The following is a 17,546-nucleotide window of genomic DNA, read 5'->3' as shown; positions in this document are numbered from 1 at the left end:
GTACAAAGGGAGAAAGTCTCTGACAGTGCTCAACCCAAAGTCACCCTTGAGGTTTGCTGAACCCTGGCTACACTCTGGGGAAAAAAAAAAAAAAAAAAGTGGCTTATTTGGGAGAAACATGCTGAGCTGGTCCTATTTGATAATGGCTCTTTGGTCTGCTGTGCTGTTCAACCTTTCAGTCACTGCTTTCTGCCAGAGGGACACTCACTAGATTAACTCCTCACACTGGTATTGATTCAGGATCTGCGCTGATGTACAGTTTTCTTTCCTCCCTCGCTGTCCTCATGCAGCTGCTTCAACCCCTGATTGATCCATCGGGGTTATTGATCAGTGCAGCCAGTAATCAAAGGAGCATTAATTGAAAGGATAATTGGTTGAATTTCCTCTTTTAGAACTTTATGACCCAAACTGATGTTTTAATTGTTTTTCTTTGTCTTAATTTAGTGGTTCCCAACCTTTTGGTCTGACGTACCCCTTCATCCATGACCAGTATACACCAATAAGCCTATACACTAAAACCACAGACAAGTGAAGTGAACATTAATCGTCATGTTACAATGCAATGTTCTGTTGGGAAACCTTGGGCTCTGACATTCACATGGATGCCACCTGACATGCTCCACCCACCTAAACACCAGTGTCCCATTCCTGGGGTCATTCTTGAGCAGTTTTTGTGGTGTGGCATGGTGCATTGTCCTGCTGGGGGGTCACTGCCATTAACCAGTGCCGTTGCCATGAGGGGGGTTTACTTGGTCTGCAACGGTGTTCGGGTGGGTGGAGCACGTCAAGTTGTATCCACATGAATACCAGGACCCAAAGTTTCCCAGAAGAACACTACACTGTAATATGATGATCAGTGTTATTCACGTCACCCACCAGTGGTTTTAATGTTTTGGCTGATTGGTGTATGTTCCAAATGAATGATACCAATGATTAACAAGAGTGCGCAAAAAAATATAGTTGGGCTGCCCCTGAAAAATTTTCCCAATCGATCAATAGTCGTCATTTAGAGCCATTCGTCGACTAGTCTCCCACATGTTTCTGATATTAACGTAATGATTAAATGATATATTTTGGTGGTTTGTTGAAGTTGAAGGTGTGAGAAAGAATAGTATCAGTAACATTGTTAACACTGTGCTACATTACAGAGAAATACAAAACCGTACTAATGAACCTTCATTAATATAGGCCCATATTTTATCTCCAAGTGCATGTCACACACTGAGCGAGCCGCCTGTTAATGACGCTGTGGGCTAATGGGCATGTAGCTACTTCCATGTTTCAGATGATACGTCATGTTTGTAGTCGACCAATGAAGATGAGTTTACATATCACCTTGGGTTCGTCCTTCACCTTCTCAAAATGATCCCACACTTTGGATTTCCTGCCCAACATGTTATTAACTAGCCTGTGGAATAACCGCAGGTACCAGCCCTGGAAATTAACCTGACTCCTGTCTGACTGCTGAGCGTGGACACTTCCTGTGTCTGTCCTTTCAAATTAAAGTCCCACATTGTCCAGTTATAAAGGTTTGATTTATTTTAACAAAGTGCAGCTCCTAATAGAGTTTCATGTTTGTTTGGTTTTTTTTTGTTTGTTTTTTCTGCAACTAAGCGACCAATGAAATCTTGCTGACTAATGACCTTTCTGGTCAACTAACGTTTGGTCGACTGTTAGGGGGCAGCTCTACAGCATAGTATTGCCATATTTTGTGAAGCAAGATTGTATCAATACACTATCGATTTTTAAAATTGTATTAACATCGAAAACACAAATTAAACTTTTGGTCGCTTACTAGAATACACTGGATACATGTTGCTCCAATAATACCTCCTAACTAGATGCAAGCATCAGACTATCGCGCCGCATTGCAAATTCGGACGATATCTGTCCACACTGGATCCGTTAAATATAAAACTCCGTCTCATCATGTAGACAAACCACTCACCCAACAGCTGTGGTCTCAGAGTCACCACTGAGAAGATGGGTGAGTACATACTTCTTTATTATTCATAGTGTCAGCAGTTCACCCTTTTTCTCTTTAAGGGCGGCGGCCTTGTGGGTAACTTGTGAGTGTGTGGTGGGAAGCAGCTTGTTCTCGGGTGTGTCATGGTGAAGAGTGCATAAAAGAGTGATGACAGCAGCAGAATTAAGTGTCTAGATAAGCTGCATTAAAGCCATTGTTGGTGAATGGCACCCGAACGCCTCGCTTTGGACCGCAAGAAGCTAGTTACCAGCAAATAACAAGCCAAGCTAAATTAATGCCAATACGCCAGTGTGTCACTTTTTATCCAGCTGCCCAATCACAGCGGAGGATGGGCAGGACAGATACCACAAAGACCAACTGTCACATCATGTTTGAGAGCTGAACAACAGAAGGACGATTAATGAAGTGACGAATACTGCCGGCTTACGTGCTTCAGCCCTCTGTTCACCCAGAGCAGCTTCTCTACCTCGTGCTGACATTTTTACTTCTGCAGATATTCCATATCTTAGTAACCAGATGCCTCCAAGGTGTTGTGGTTTCTCGTCTTCAGAAGAGCGTCTGGCATTATGAATGTAACACCACTGGTTGTCCGGCCAATGAGAATTTGGTCAGACGAGTATATCAAAAGCTAATCAACCAGCCAGCCAGAAGTTGACAGCCGTATGGGATGCGCACACAGCCGGACCGTCTTGCCATAACAAACCACAGAGGGAGCGTGACTTCATTCCCTGCCCAGGATGCCATTCTGCCCCTGTATCTTTACATAACAGATGCAATATTAATGCTCTGAATGTCACATACAGAACCTTTAAACCCAAGGCAACTGCAGAAAGACACCCGCAGGTACAGGTACCCCAGACTGGGAATCACTGCCATAATTTACCACATGGCCACAGTAGGTCATGAAGGTTACAAAGAGAATGTGTCTTAAAATCCCACATCTCAAACAACCGAGCAGGCCCTCCTCACAGTCCTCTGCTGTGTTCCTGTTTCCTGTCCAGAAGGTGTCAGTGTTGCTCCACAGTGAGGAGGAGGCAGCCTCTGCACTGGATGGGAGGAGGGAGGTGGTCTATGAATCTGGGGCACCCTGCTACTGAAGCCCTCCAGCTGATGAGAGAGAGGAGAGGAGGGAGAGGAGGGATGAAGGCACAGTTTGATCACAGCTCGCTGGCCACGTCTGCTACCGCAACAGAGAGAGGGAGAGCGAGGAAGAGGAAAATCCCCATCACCGCGTCAAAGGCAGCAGCAGCAGCAGCAGCAACAGGGCTGTCTGTCTCTCTGCACGCAGCATCTCTCTGGAGCTTTCCCTGAATCTGCTTCACACACTCCTGTCAACATGTACACACACCGTCGTGCATGAACCCGTGTGTGTGTGTGTGTGTGCGTGTGTGAATATGATCAGAGATGGACATGCTGCACCCCCCCCCCCCCGCGTGCACACCACAACAACATATATCTGTCTAATGATGATGGCTGAACCTGGATACTCGTCCCAGGGTTCTGGCCATCTTCGGCTCCATCTATACTTAATGAGTAACCAGAACTGGAGGGTCATTGGGACGTGTTTACTGCAACACTGGGGCTAATTAGACCGTGAAAGTGTCACACTGTGCTAAATTACTTATACCCCTGCCCCTCTGCGTGTGATGTACGCGCCCGAGCATCGCTGTGAGTTTTCAGCACAGTGAGACTGTGTATGTGGGGCTCTTTGTGCATGCATACATGTGGCGTGTGGCGGGCCGCTGCGTGGGCGTGTGGTGTACCTTTGATGCTGACTGTGTAAGTGCATACATCCATAAGTTAACATCAGAGGGATGAGGCAAGCTGCTCGTCATCACCATCAGAATCAGAATGAGGTTTATTCAAGTAGGGATTCACTGACAAGGAGTCTGCCTCGGTGTTTGGTGCATACAATAAATATATTAAAGGGATAGTATGAGTCTTTTTAAGTGGGGTTGAATGGGATACATATCCATAGTCAGTAGATTATCTATAGTAAATGTCAGTTGGCATGCCCCCAGTTTGGAGAAGCAGGCTGCAGTCCGACACGGAAGCTAAGCGATGCACTGCTGTGGAGGGGTCAGCAATAAAACGTACTTTAGCCACCTAAAAAAAATCAGTTTCAGGTTTTGCTATATTGAAAGTATTTTCATCACTTTATCTTTCCATTAGACGGCCCGTTTCAACATGGAAGTCCTTAATGGTTTCACTTCCACATCAATGCTCTCTTCAAAGCCAGTTTGCTTTGAGAAAAACAACAATTGTACCTCGCTGAACACAGGAGCTGCATGTCTACTGCTGCTGCTTTGATCTTTTACTTAGCTTGTCTTATTGTGTGACTTTGAATCTGAACAAACCCTTTTTAACACCAAAGTCACACATTGTTGGTAAGACAAACTGACTGACTGATTGAGCCAGTGGTAAACCAGCAGCTACTGTTCAACAATATTAAATCACTGTTTTTCTCAATGGAGTCTGGTTTTGAAGAGAGTAATGAGACGGTTTCATTGACCTGTTGGAAATCACTCTCTGACATTAAGGTGAAGCAGTAAAAATATTCTTAATGTAGCGTACACTTAAACTGATATATTGATAGGTTTTGTTGCTGCCCCAGCAGTGGCTGTGCGCAATAACTTATATAACGTGTGTTATCACTCTTACCACGACATAAGACAACAAAAATAATAAGAAAAAAGATGGGTAGCTTTCGTGATAGTGTCCATTCATAGCGTTTTCTCTTGTCTTTCAGTGGTAGGTCGCCTTTGTTGGTGCTTTTCTTTAATACGCTCGATATAATAAAGTGATCCATTGTCCCACTCACGGCTTTCCCCTTTTAAATGTTATCATCCCTCACAGTGGCTACCAATGCAGGCCTTTGATGTGTCACAAACTTATAATTCCTACACACAAACAGCGACAAATAGGTTCCTCGTGAAGGTTTTTTTTAAATTAAATTAAATTATATTATGTTAAATTACTTTTCATTTTTAGCTCCAGTTTGCCTCTCTATTAGGAAATGGGTGCACACAACATGCTGATAGTCAATTAAAAATTCAGTCAGAGCTTTTGTATAGGCCCAGAGGAATATTGCAATTAATTGTGGTTATCACACATTCCCACGGCACACCATTTGAGAACCACTGGTCTACTGTATTTAATATATACTGTATATGGATAAGTACCCCATACAACCCCACTTTAAAAAATCTGAACTGTCCCTTTAAGAGGAAAAAAATAACGTCAACCCCAGATTCTCTCTGGTTTTGAGACATGTATAGCTGCAGACACAATTTGTTGGTAGCGCACACAACACTGCTACAAACCACGTCCACCACCAGTACATGGCAAATTGAAATGGACTTTGTGTACTACAAGGCAACACTGTAGTGAATAAATATGAGGTCAAATGTCGCAATAATCTACTTCATAATTCACAATACATGAAGACATGATTCACTTTATAATTAATGAGATGTCACCCTTTCCATTACCCTTACCCAGCCCTCTTTACGTAATACTTCATAGCTAGCTAATCACTAACTTAGCATTAGCATAAGTGTAAGTAACAGCATGTAGCCTTCCCATTATCCTAACCTTAACCACCTCTCTTTTAACCTACCTTATAGCTAGCTGGTCGCTACCTTAGCATTAGCATAAGTAACAAGATGTAGCCTTCCAATTAACCTAACCTTAATGACCTCTTTTTAAGCTAATAATTCACAGCTAGCTAATCGCTAACTTAGCATTAGCATGAGTCACAAAATGAAGCTTTGCCAATACTCTTACCCAAACCTTAACTGCCTCTCTATAATGTAATACGTCATAGCTACATCACAGCGTGTAGCCTTCCCATTATCCTAACCTTAATCACCTCTTTTTTAAGCTAATAATTCACAGCTAGCTAACAGGATGTAGCCTTCCCATTATCCTCACCTCAATCACCTCTTTTTAAACCTAATACTTCATAGCCAGGTAATCACTAACATAGCCATTTTGTTGGGACTACTGATTCCGGGCGAAATAGCAAAGGGGGCTAATCGTGGACTGATGTGTAGGTTATGGTGCTTGAATGATGTAGCTAGTGGGCGTGTCACGTAGCGGCTCCAGCTGCAGTTATACCTACTCGCTTGTTTTGGACTAAGCTTTGTCAGGTTGGAGTTTTGCCTTACTAAATTTTACATTTTCGGTGCTGCCTACGGTTTTCATAGTTTTCTCTTGGATATGTGATTTTATGGTCTGGCACATACTTGCTACCTTTTTATAAAGTCCTGACATCGCCTGGGCATGCTCTTATTGGCTGGGGCCTGTATATGTAACAGCATGCTCAGTCTAGCCTCTCCCAAGGGTGGACGTTATAACAGTCATTACCCAGTCTGTGACATCTCTTTTTGGAGAGTGAGGTCAGAGCCTTGCCTCCAAACATTAATGCCGTACATGTTCTACATTTGTATAATAATCTATTCCACGTGAGTTGTCTGACTAGTATTGTTTTTAGATTGTTGGTAAGTAAGACAAAGCAGTGGGAACAAGACCACATTACACAAAATGTCTCTTTCGATTTGGAAATGTAGTTATACATTTCTTTCATATTACCAGAAATGTCTGTATTTTCCACACGATTGTTCCATTTGTCAAGTAAAGATAACAAGTGATTCACTTTTGAGGAAACTCAGGCATAAATAAACTTTTCTCCCACAAGGTGACAAATGTCTGGTGAACAAAAATGTCACATTCGAGTTGAATAAAACAATGCAATCACTTAATAGTACATTCGAAAGGACAACATTCATAGTGCTTTATGTAACAGGTGAGTTAGTCAACTTAAGGTGGTACTCGTGTTTGAGAGTTAGCAAGAGAAAAAAAATCTAAATCAGACTGTTGCCTGTACAACCAATGCACAACACAGTTTTTTAAGTGCGGTTTTCCAGATGTCCCTCTCCCTAGCAACATTTTCGAACTCCTCCTGGGGGATTCCTAGATGTTCCCAGACTAGATGCGACATATACTTCCTCTAGCACCTCCTGGCCTTTAGGGCCTCCTACCAGTTGAACATGCCCTTAAAACCTGTAACGGGAGGTGCCAAGTCGGATCCTGATCAAAATCTGAACCACCTTAACTGGCCCCTGTGACACGAAGGAGCAGCGGCTCTGCTCTGAGCTCCCTCTGGAAATCTGAACTTCTCACCCTATCTCTATGTCTGAGCCCAGCCCACCTGTGAGGGAAGCTCAGTTTGGCTGCTTGTATCTGTGATCTCATTCTTTTGGTCACCACCCAAAGCTCATGACCATAGGTGAGGGTCGGAATGTAGATGGACCAGGAAATCGAGGGCTTTTCACTATGATGCCACAGCAAAGTGCCTGTCTATCTCATGCTCCATTTTAACATTCAAGTAATGGTTCTAGTGGCGCCAGTGGCTTGATGGTTGAAGCAGGTGTCCCTTGTGCAGGGGCATTGTCCTTACTGTAGTAGCTGTGGGTTCGGTTCTGGCCTGTGGCCCTTTGCTGCGTGTCATCGCTTTCTTCCCCTTTCGTGCTTGGATCTGTTCGGTCTAATAAAGCCAAAGGCCAAAATGATAAACTTTTAAGTGTTGCATCTGACCAGCTAATTAGTTAGCTGTCCAACTTGATAAGTGACATTAGCAGTACATTGTTCACTGGTGAATGCTTGTTTGGTCGCTTGTTTAACGAGCCGAGTTGAAGAACAAGATGTGTGTTCATGTTTGTCAGTCAGCTCGATAAAAAGGAGACTTTAGCAGGAAAACTGATGTGGTTGTTGTTCAAAGTTGGTGGCTCTTGTGTTGTGTATCAGGCTGCCGGGAATTTGACTTTATGTCTGCTCCTGACTAGGCGTAATGCTGCATTCCATTAACTCCAGGAGTCAGAGATCGGAGCTGGGAATGATGTCAGACCGGAGTTGATCACATTACAGTTCAACAAGTTGAAAAACCAAGATGTTGTTAGTAATATTAGTTCCAACCAGGTTAGCCATTGTTAGCAACACCAGTTGATAACAACGCATTACACCATGTTGTGCGTATTCAGTGTCGCAACACGTCCACAGATAAAACTTGGACAGGACTGTATGTTTGTACTATTTTAATGAGATACAGATAAAACAGAAGTGCCAATAAACGGTATACTACTACAGACATCTTGGATCTTGAAGTTGGGGTTGGTGAGGTTCCTCTGACTTTCTGAGATGAAAATCTGACCTCAGGGGGCACTGCAGTTGAAATTTTCAACTGGGGACTCGGAAACTCCATTTTCCCTGTGCAAATAACACAAACTCTAAGATTTACATTCTGTCTTAGTGAGAAAAAGCCTCAGGCTCGATGGGGCAACTGTCCTGAGTAATAGGTCAGACTTTTTCCATTCTCACTCTTGGCCGCACTGGGTAAAGACATGCCACGCCGATTTGTGTTTCCATTGTCAGTTTAGATGCGCTGTGCCATGCCAAGCTGCGTCGGAGATGGGCCTTCTCTGGAGTAGGTCCAAAGGCCAGGGAGCCCGCCCTTAGGCTGATAATGGTGGTGTCTCACCGACTGCAGCCAACTCTGACAACCCATCTCTGCTTTAAACATCATCAGTCAAGACAAGCCATCACTAGTTTAAGACATACCTTCAAGTAGCTGTACCTTAGAATCTAGGGTGAGGCCCAGCATTTTTATTAGGTTTTACCTGTCGCATGTTGGTACTTATTTAAATGACCTGTAAAGGACCGTGTGAGTCGCTGTCAGTTGCCCCCCACCTCTCTCTCTGTTCTATACAGAAGACTCAGATCAGACTCCCTCAAGTAGCACAAGTAGGTGTACAATTTAACTTTGCTAAATTACTGCTCAATGAACAGTTGGTGCAGCCTTGTCACTTGGAGTAAGATACTGCATCCTCTTGCGCTTTCGCCAAGTAGCTTGGTTGGCACCTGGTCAGTGCTACTTGCCTACATGCAAATTTTAAATGCAGAGATCCATGATGACAAGTGGCCAAGCTGTTAGAGCGCTGTCTGAGGAAGAATGCTCACAGAACATGGGTTATAATGTGTATCCATAATTAGGATTCCCTAGCTATATAACAAGAGATATTGATGACATAGGAACAGGTGTTTGTATGTTGTGATATTAGAGCTCTTAAACTCTGACCTTTGCCTAAAACTTAAAAGTGATCAACTCTACCTCCCTTTAGAGTAAATTCCTATATTTTAATAGATCTCTGATGATTGATTTCTGGAGTCATTTTGACGTGATAGCTTATAAAAGAGAGGTGCTCCAACAGGCTGGCGGGCCTGTACTGTATGTGTCAGGTTTATTTTATCTGACTTGATGAGGTGGCAGTATCACCTTGCACCTCTACACCCACTGTCCTCAGACACCATACAGTATCTCCTCATTATGTCAGGTCTGATATGCAAAGTAACCCCGGGAACCACTGCAGCATGGCAGAGGCAGACGGGGTAATGTTTGTGTGTGTGTTCGTGTCCTTCTCTGTCTGTATTTGTGTATCTGGACGGGCTCCTCAGCCAGTGGCAGCAGTGTAGCTATGATTTTACATAGAGAGGGTATCAAGTTCAGCATCATCTCCCCCACCAGATAAACACACACCTTATCCACCTCTTGCAGGCTCAGCCTCAAGTGCTCAGTGCAGGCTCAATATGGAAATGTAGTCAAATGGCCAACTGGCATCAGCGACAGGATAAGAGACTACAGGGACTTGGTTTTCAGGGCGATTCTCTTGCGTCACAATTTAAATACAGGCTTCCTCTCTTTCAGGATGTTTGTTTATTGTATGAAAGCGTGTGCATATATGCGTGTGTAAACACAGGCCCACAGCTACATGTTTCAGGGTATATGTATATGTATGCCCGCCTTGTTTACTGCATGTGTGGATGTGCATTTCAGGGTGTGTATGTTTGTGCTGGACGCAGAATCAGTGGAGTGAGAAACAGAAAGCTCACCCAGCCATTTGGCTGCAGTCCTAATTGGCTGTGCGCTGTTGACAGGATGCTGACAGAGCACATCGCACAGACAGGTACTCTGTTTCTCTCTGTTTCATCTCCTGGGTTTGTGAAACTATTTCCTCTGAGGAATTCCCTGCTCTACTCATTTTCAGGCATAAAAAAACCTTAAGTGGCGCCCTTTGACAAGTTACAAAGCTTGTTGTTTTTCTCGTGTTTGGAGACAGAAAAAAGGGAATGGGGAGGCTGGAGGTAGGCCAGCCTTAATGAGACTGTTCTCTGCCTCTTATCGGGCCCGGGTGGTTTCCTGTTCAGTGACCTGCTTTGCTTCTGACTGTGTGTGTGGAAAAGCACTCACACCTACACATTTTACTACTGGAATTCCTTTTATGTATAATAAAAGCAAAGGTATGTGCACCCATGTAGACACCCCTGCTAAATGCTAATTAGCTTTGCACTTAAAAAGTGGAAAGCAGTGGAGCCCCCAAAATTTTAATAGGGGTGGTCAGATGGGGCCACTGAAAAATTACAAAATCAAAACCAAAAGCCATAATTGGATTTCAGGAATAGCTTGTTTGCAATCATGTGAGGATTACGATGCACAAAATTCAGATGGAGGGCAGGAAGTGATAAATCCATATACTGTGTGAAAGTACACTACATTTAAGTGTTGGATGAAGCTGCAGGCAGCAGGTATCATCAGAAAATTGATATTTGTATGTGGTCCATACAAAACAAAGAAAAGTGATTTTTCTCAACAACGTGACTGGTTTGACTGGTGTGGACACGATAGCGGTTACAAATTACCTCGTCTTCCAGGCATCTTAATGTTACTAACATTACACAGCGAGATGATGAAGATGTACAAAAGTCTAGAGGACGATAACTATTTGTGTGCAGTCAGGTTCACGACTGAAACGACTGCTGCTGCTGATTATCTTGCTTTGGCCGGTGAGAAAGTGTGCTGAGAGTAACTGTCTTTTATATTTCAACTCTGTACACGGACGCACTGCTGGCAGACTAGCATTACTAGCTAACATTAGCTAACTTTAGTTACTATTCTCTACCTACTAGGTCTGCTGTTCCCAGAGGTCTAGTGAAACGCTGTCAGGCTAATGTTACTAGCTAACGTTACCTAACTTTATCTACTATTTTCTAACTACTAGGTCAACCATTCTCAGTGGTCTGGTGTAACATTGTCAGGCTAATGTTACTAGCTCAAGTTAGCTAATTTTAGCTACTATTTTCTGCCTACTAGGTCTGCTGTTCCCAGAGGTCTGATGAAACGCTGTCAGGCTAATGTTACTAGCTAACGTTACCTAACTTTGTCTACTATTTTCTAACTACTAGATCAACCATTCCCAGTGGTCTGGTGTAACGTTGTCAGGCTAATGTTACTATAGCTCAAGTTAGCTCATTTTAGCTACTATTTTCTGCCTACTAGGTCTACTTTTCACCAGGCCTCTGGGAACAGTAGACCTAGTAGGCTGTCAGGCTAATGTTACTAGCTAACGCTATCTAACTTTGTCTACTATTTTCTAACTACTAGATCAACCATTCCCAGTGGTCTGGTGTGACATTGTCAGGCTAATGTTACTAGCTCAAGTTAGCTCATTTTAGCTACTATTTTCTGCCTGCTAGGTCTACTTTTCACCAGGCCTCTGGGAACAGTAGACCTAGTAGGCTGTCAGGCTAATGTTACTAGCTAACGCTATCTAACTTTGTCTACTATTTTCTAACTACTAGATCAACCATTCCCAGTGGTCTGGTGTGACATTGTCAGGCTAATGTTACTAGCTCAAGTTAGCTCATTTTAGCTACTATTTTCTGCCTGCTAGGTCTACTGTTCCCAGAGGTCTGGTGAAACGTTGTCAGGCTAACATTACCCTATGTAAGGATTTGATGGCCATTCCCATGCTCAATTCCTTCTCATAGATTGTCATAGAAATTTTTGGGTCTATTTTTGGGCTAATTGAGTCCGCAAGAGTCTCAGCTTCTCAGTCATACCCAATTTTTACAACTCCAAGACTGTTTGGGGACCCCAGTATGCAGAAATATTTAAATGCACCATTTTTAGAATAGGTGAAAATAACTATACTGCATATAAAAAAATATTGCATGTTTTCTGCCAAAACATGGATGTGATTAGCATAAAGTGGGAATGTTTGTAAAGGGGAGACATGTGGGTACCCTAGAACCCATTGTCCATCAGATTTTGAGGTGAAAGGTCAAAGAACCCTTTGAAAATGCCCACGTCGGTTCTTCCCTCTAAAATTTGTCCTAACCTTGTTGCGTTATTTAGCACATCTTGTGTTCAGATAATCAAGAGTACCACTCTTCTTCATGGTGTACTTGACTCTCATGCACACGCTCACACAGTGTTGTTGATGGACAGCAAAGACCATTGGGATGCGAGTAAGAGAGGGGGAGGGGACGTAAGCAACATCTGAAACGAACCATGTCTAAAGACGAGAAAGATTGCCGCCTCGGGCTGCTTTTACCCAACACTTTACTTTGATGGGTCACAATGATATCACTTAATGCACTTCTTTCTCTCTGTGCCTCTCATCATTCAGAAATACATCTCCTGAATCTGGGATCCCTTCAGGTGACTCTTCACATGGTGTCCACTCTGTGAAGTTATGTCACACACTGTATGTCTCTGAGAGGTGTAGATGTGCGGTACCCACTGATTCACACAATCATCATGGCCTTCAGTCTAGACTCGAGGTTTAAAGAGAAATGTCACTATCAGAGATTCTGGGTTGTGGAGCCTCTCGCTTGATGAAGCTACATTAGCTAAATCAAAGCACTCTTTTTCCAAGGTTTCCTCACATTTTACAGTGTGATTTTGCTTAAAGCAATGGTTAAAAATGTTGTAAAATTACTTTATTTGCTTTCTGGCGGTGAGATAGATGAGAAGATTGATGCCACTCTCATGTTTGTCCTTTAAATAAAAGAGAAGCCAGCAGATGGTTAGCTTAGCTTAGCACATATAGGTTGAAACAGCTAGCATCGCTCTTTCCAAATGTCACTGGAGTCCCTGCTGGTTGCCTGACAGTTAATGCTCACAGCCCTGAAATAGTGTGACACTTATGCTGCTTTCATGCACAACCTAATCAGGAGATTCAATGTTGGCATTGCCTGTTTCTGCAAACCATGGATATGCTCATTTTGTATGTTTCATGTGTAACAATATGTTAAAACTTTCTGCTCTTACGTTTTAGTTTTCAATTTTTTGTTGAGACAGTGCTGTGGATAATGTGTGGTTAGGTTTCGGCACAAAAAGTACTTGGCTATGATCAGGGAAAAGTAAACATTATACCAAGCGGCAACCTCAGAAACTGAAAAATTAAGCCAATGTAGACGTGCCTTAAACATCACTTCTTCTAATGTCCACTTGAGGCTGGGGTAAATCCTCATTTATATAACTCACCTGTTTACATTTTATCTAGGCTTGAAGTTGCACATAATTTAAGGGCGGGCCGTATTGAGTGACAGGCTGTCTGCCGATAGTGTCTCGCAAAAATATGGACACTTCTGGCTCCAAAAAGCCAAGATGGCAATGGCCAAAATGCTTAACTTGAGGGTTCAAAACGAGAGTCTACAAACCAATGGATGATGTCTGGGTAGCCACAGGCACGTGCACGGATAGACCCAGGTGGTGTTCAAGTACCTGCCCTTTTGCCCTCTGACTAGACAAGTGCCCTTTGTGCAAGACATGTTTTTTTCTCATTTCTTTTAATAATTTTAGATTTTGTTTTTAAATTTGGCCCATGGCATCAATTCCTAGTTAAAAGTGTGTTGTTTGCCCAATAACTGCATTTGAGTGGAGCTTCTGCCCCTCCCTCTTCAACTTCCACACAAATTGTGCGCCCTGCAGAGCAGCATCACGTCTCCCTGATCTCCCTTCATAGAAAGCCAGGTAACGATAATATTAACGATAGTATTTGCCCTGAGCCTTGGCATTGTATGTCACTGTTGCCTGGTGCAAGTCTTTTAAACCAAAACTCAACCTGAAAAAAGTTTATGTCGCCGATGTTGCGTCTCTAGTAATTAATTTAAACAAAATTGACATGCAGTTTGGGGCTGCGGAGCGTAAAGTGCGCAGAGGAGGAGAGGAGGAATGCTGGGCTGCTCGTGTCTGTTCTCTGGGATTCTTTAAGAATATTTAAAGCTTATTTAAAAGATGATTATACAAATTAGCATGTGACTATTTCTAAAAGAAAGAAGGAGAAGAGAACGAGGAGAGGAAGAAAGGATTGGAGAATTAAGGGAGGAGAGGAGAACGCACTTCGCCTGATGTATGTAACTAAACACAGGCCTACTTTGTAGTGTGGGGGCAGGTTGGTTGGTTTATTACTTTATTAATTCAGAGAACAGCGTTTTTCTCTTTTGTGTAAAGACTTGTTGTTTGTGATGATTATGTGGCATTGTTTTCTTTGTTGTTGCCTGTTATAAATTATTGATTGTAAAAAAGTTAATGTGTAGCAGCTGCTAGGTGTCTTTACGATAGATATTTAGACACCTCATAAGTAAGTAAGACATTTCCCCTGCTCATTACTGTGCATAAATATATATGTACTCAGGCCTCAAGCTCAAGAAACCCTCTGGTGCTGAAAACCTCCCGGCAGGTTGCGTTTTGCGTGTGCGTATTTTTTCGCGCTTGCAAATATTTGTGGAAGGGATGCCCCTTTTTTCTGCTTGAACACCTACCCTCCAAAATATGTATGCATGGCACTGGGTAGCCACGGCCATTATTTCATACAGTGTTTACATCATACCTGCTAAACATTAGCATGTCTAATATTGCCAGTGTGAGCATGTTAGCATGCTGATGTTAGCAGTTAGCTTGGAGCACCACTGTGTCAAAGTGCAGCCTCACAGAGCTGCTACCAAGTAGACACTCAGTCTTGTTGATATTTTATTCATGACATCAATTACTTAAATAATTTGTGTATCATTAATATAATGTTTCATTAGGCCATAAAATAAAGTTTATTATGATTATGATTATAATCTACAGTAAATATGGAAGATATTGTTTACTGCACAGTTCTTTCAAGGAATCTTCCAGAAGAAAGGAGGAGAGTAATGTTGGAGGCTCATGGGAGGCTCAGCATTGAGAGGAGCTGAAGCGTCCTTAATTCCCTTAAACTGGAGGGAGAGTTTAAAAGGTGAAACTGCTGTGGGGCTGAGTGCAGAGAGGGAGGGAGGGAGGCGGGCGGGAAGCTCAGACCCATCAGGGGACGGCCCCACATTTTAAAGTACAGTCTCTGTCTCCTTTCTCGGCGCTGTGCTCCCTCCTCTCCAGCTGCCTCTTTAATGTTACATCACTTCTTCTCTCTCTTACACTCTCCTCCACTCCTAAATCCCTCCGTACATGTTAGGTTTATAAATCAAGCCTTCACTTTACTTTGCTAACTTTTTCATGACGTGGCAAACAGCAGTGATAATAAACAGCATCTCGTGGTTTCACAGCTTTAATTAGTATTTCTCGTTTCTTTTTTTGACTTTATCAGATAATTCACGGTGGCTTTGACAGGAAATGACTCGAGAGACTTTCATGATCACCCCAGTTCAGTGAGTTCACCTCATGTTGCTATAGATAGCATTTTAAAATATTCACATGATGTTCCAATTTTAATAAAGCTCTACCGCCGGAACTGTTAATACCAACTGAGCAAATAGCATATGACGTGTGATCCCTTGCATATTTTTTTTTCCTTCTAAGATGTTTTTCACTGGGACGTGTAGCAGCCAGCACTGTGGCATCTGCCTGTGATAGAGCAACTCATGCAGTGTGGAATACCACAAAATACAATGTAAAGAAGGTAATATATGTACAGTTGTTAATCCCCAGTGTTTCATATTCTGTCCTTACTCAGTTCCCAGGAAAACATTTGAGGTTTACCACACATGCATTAACATAGGTTAGCACCTAAGAGCTCCTTCCTGGCGTTTCTTCCCTAATGGAAATGATTCACGTAGCTGTGACCACTGTAGCACTTCAATAATGAATGTAGTTAGTTGTCTACAGATTTTCACAACAGCTGCAGTGAAGCGGCTCAGAATTGAACCGCCCACATCAGAATCCACCATCGTTACATGTTTCCCATTGATGTTGGCCTCAACTGGCTTTAGTCTGCACATAACAGGTAGCTGTGGATGTTTTATATATATGACATTGTCTTAATATATGTGTATGAGCACCATATTTAAAGGGTAACTTCAGTATTTATCAGTATTTTTACCATGTTTTGTATCTAAAGGCAGATTTATACTTGTGCATCAGCTCTACACAGAGCCTATGCTGTTGCCTACACACGTGGCCTACGCCACGAACATTTATGCGCTGGTGTGTCTGTGTCACTCTGCAGTTACACCTCCAAAACACTAGTTGGCAGCATGGTTTCTGAGAAGTGCTGTAAAGTTTAGTTGATTCAAAATACACCTAAAACACACATTAAATATGACTTAATGGAGACAATTTCAAACACAAGTACACAAATCAGCTTCACTATAACTCACAGCATTCACAGACAAACACTTGTCTTTATCTGGACACATTTTCCCAACAAATACAAAATGCTAACGCTATTACATTGAGATTTCCTCTACTCAGTCCTTCCAGAAAAATGCAGAGTTTTTTTGTGATTGTTGCGGGCAAAAATCCTTGATTATGCGGCACGTTTTCTTAAAAAATGCGATGGAATATGCGGGATATTTATGCAATTTTTTGCCATGAAATTGCGGGAACTCGCAAAAACTGCGGTTTGATGAAAAAGAGAAAAAAAAAGTGATTCCCCCAACACCCTGTTCTCACTAGGCTACTACCTTAATGGAAAGAGTCATTTCTAATTACTTACTATGATAAGCACGCATAGGCCTACTACATCACAGAAAGTGCAGGGAATATTTAAGTTCTCACCTTTTTTATTTCAGACCTTAATAAACACATGGCTCAAACTTACAAAACATTGCTGAGTCAAACAAGTTCTGTAGCTTTACAGAATATGCTACAATTTCTGTAAAAATGAATAAATAAAATACAAAAAAAAATAAAATGTGTGCACACATTTTACATTTTATTTTTATGGACACATTCAATGACGTTCACGTCGCGTAATTACGTCACTTCATAACGTTCCCAAGGCAACGGGGAAAATGACTGCTCTTGTGTGAAGTAAACGCAACATTTTTCAACTTTCCACTGAGATATATGTGACTTTTTTACAACGAAAATGCAGGGATTATGAAATCATGCAAGCCCCGCATATTTTGCACGGAAATCGGTGATTTATGCGACAAAAGTGCGGCGTCTTTGAAAAAATGCGGGCCCCGCAAAAATATGCGGACTTTGGCTGATTATGCGTTGAATTATGCAATCGAATAATCGCGTTTTTCTGGAGGGACTGTCTACTCATATGAAGCCAGGGACAACAGCAACATTTAACAAAGGTAACATGACAAAATTCAGCTCCATTACAGCTCACAAGGTTCACTGACAAACTGTCTTAAGATTTCATTTTCCCCACAAATATAACATGCTAACGTTATTAGCACAAGCCTGTGACATTTTACATTGTATAAATTAGCCTAGTGATGAACA

Source organism: Epinephelus fuscoguttatus, linkage group LG11 (genome assembly GCF_011397635.1).
Source record: "Epinephelus fuscoguttatus linkage group LG11, E.fuscoguttatus.final_Chr_v1".
In the NCBI taxonomy this organism is placed as follows: Eukaryota; Metazoa; Chordata; class Actinopteri; order Perciformes; family Serranidae; genus Epinephelus; species Epinephelus fuscoguttatus.
This window is presented reverse-complemented; position numbering follows the sequence as displayed.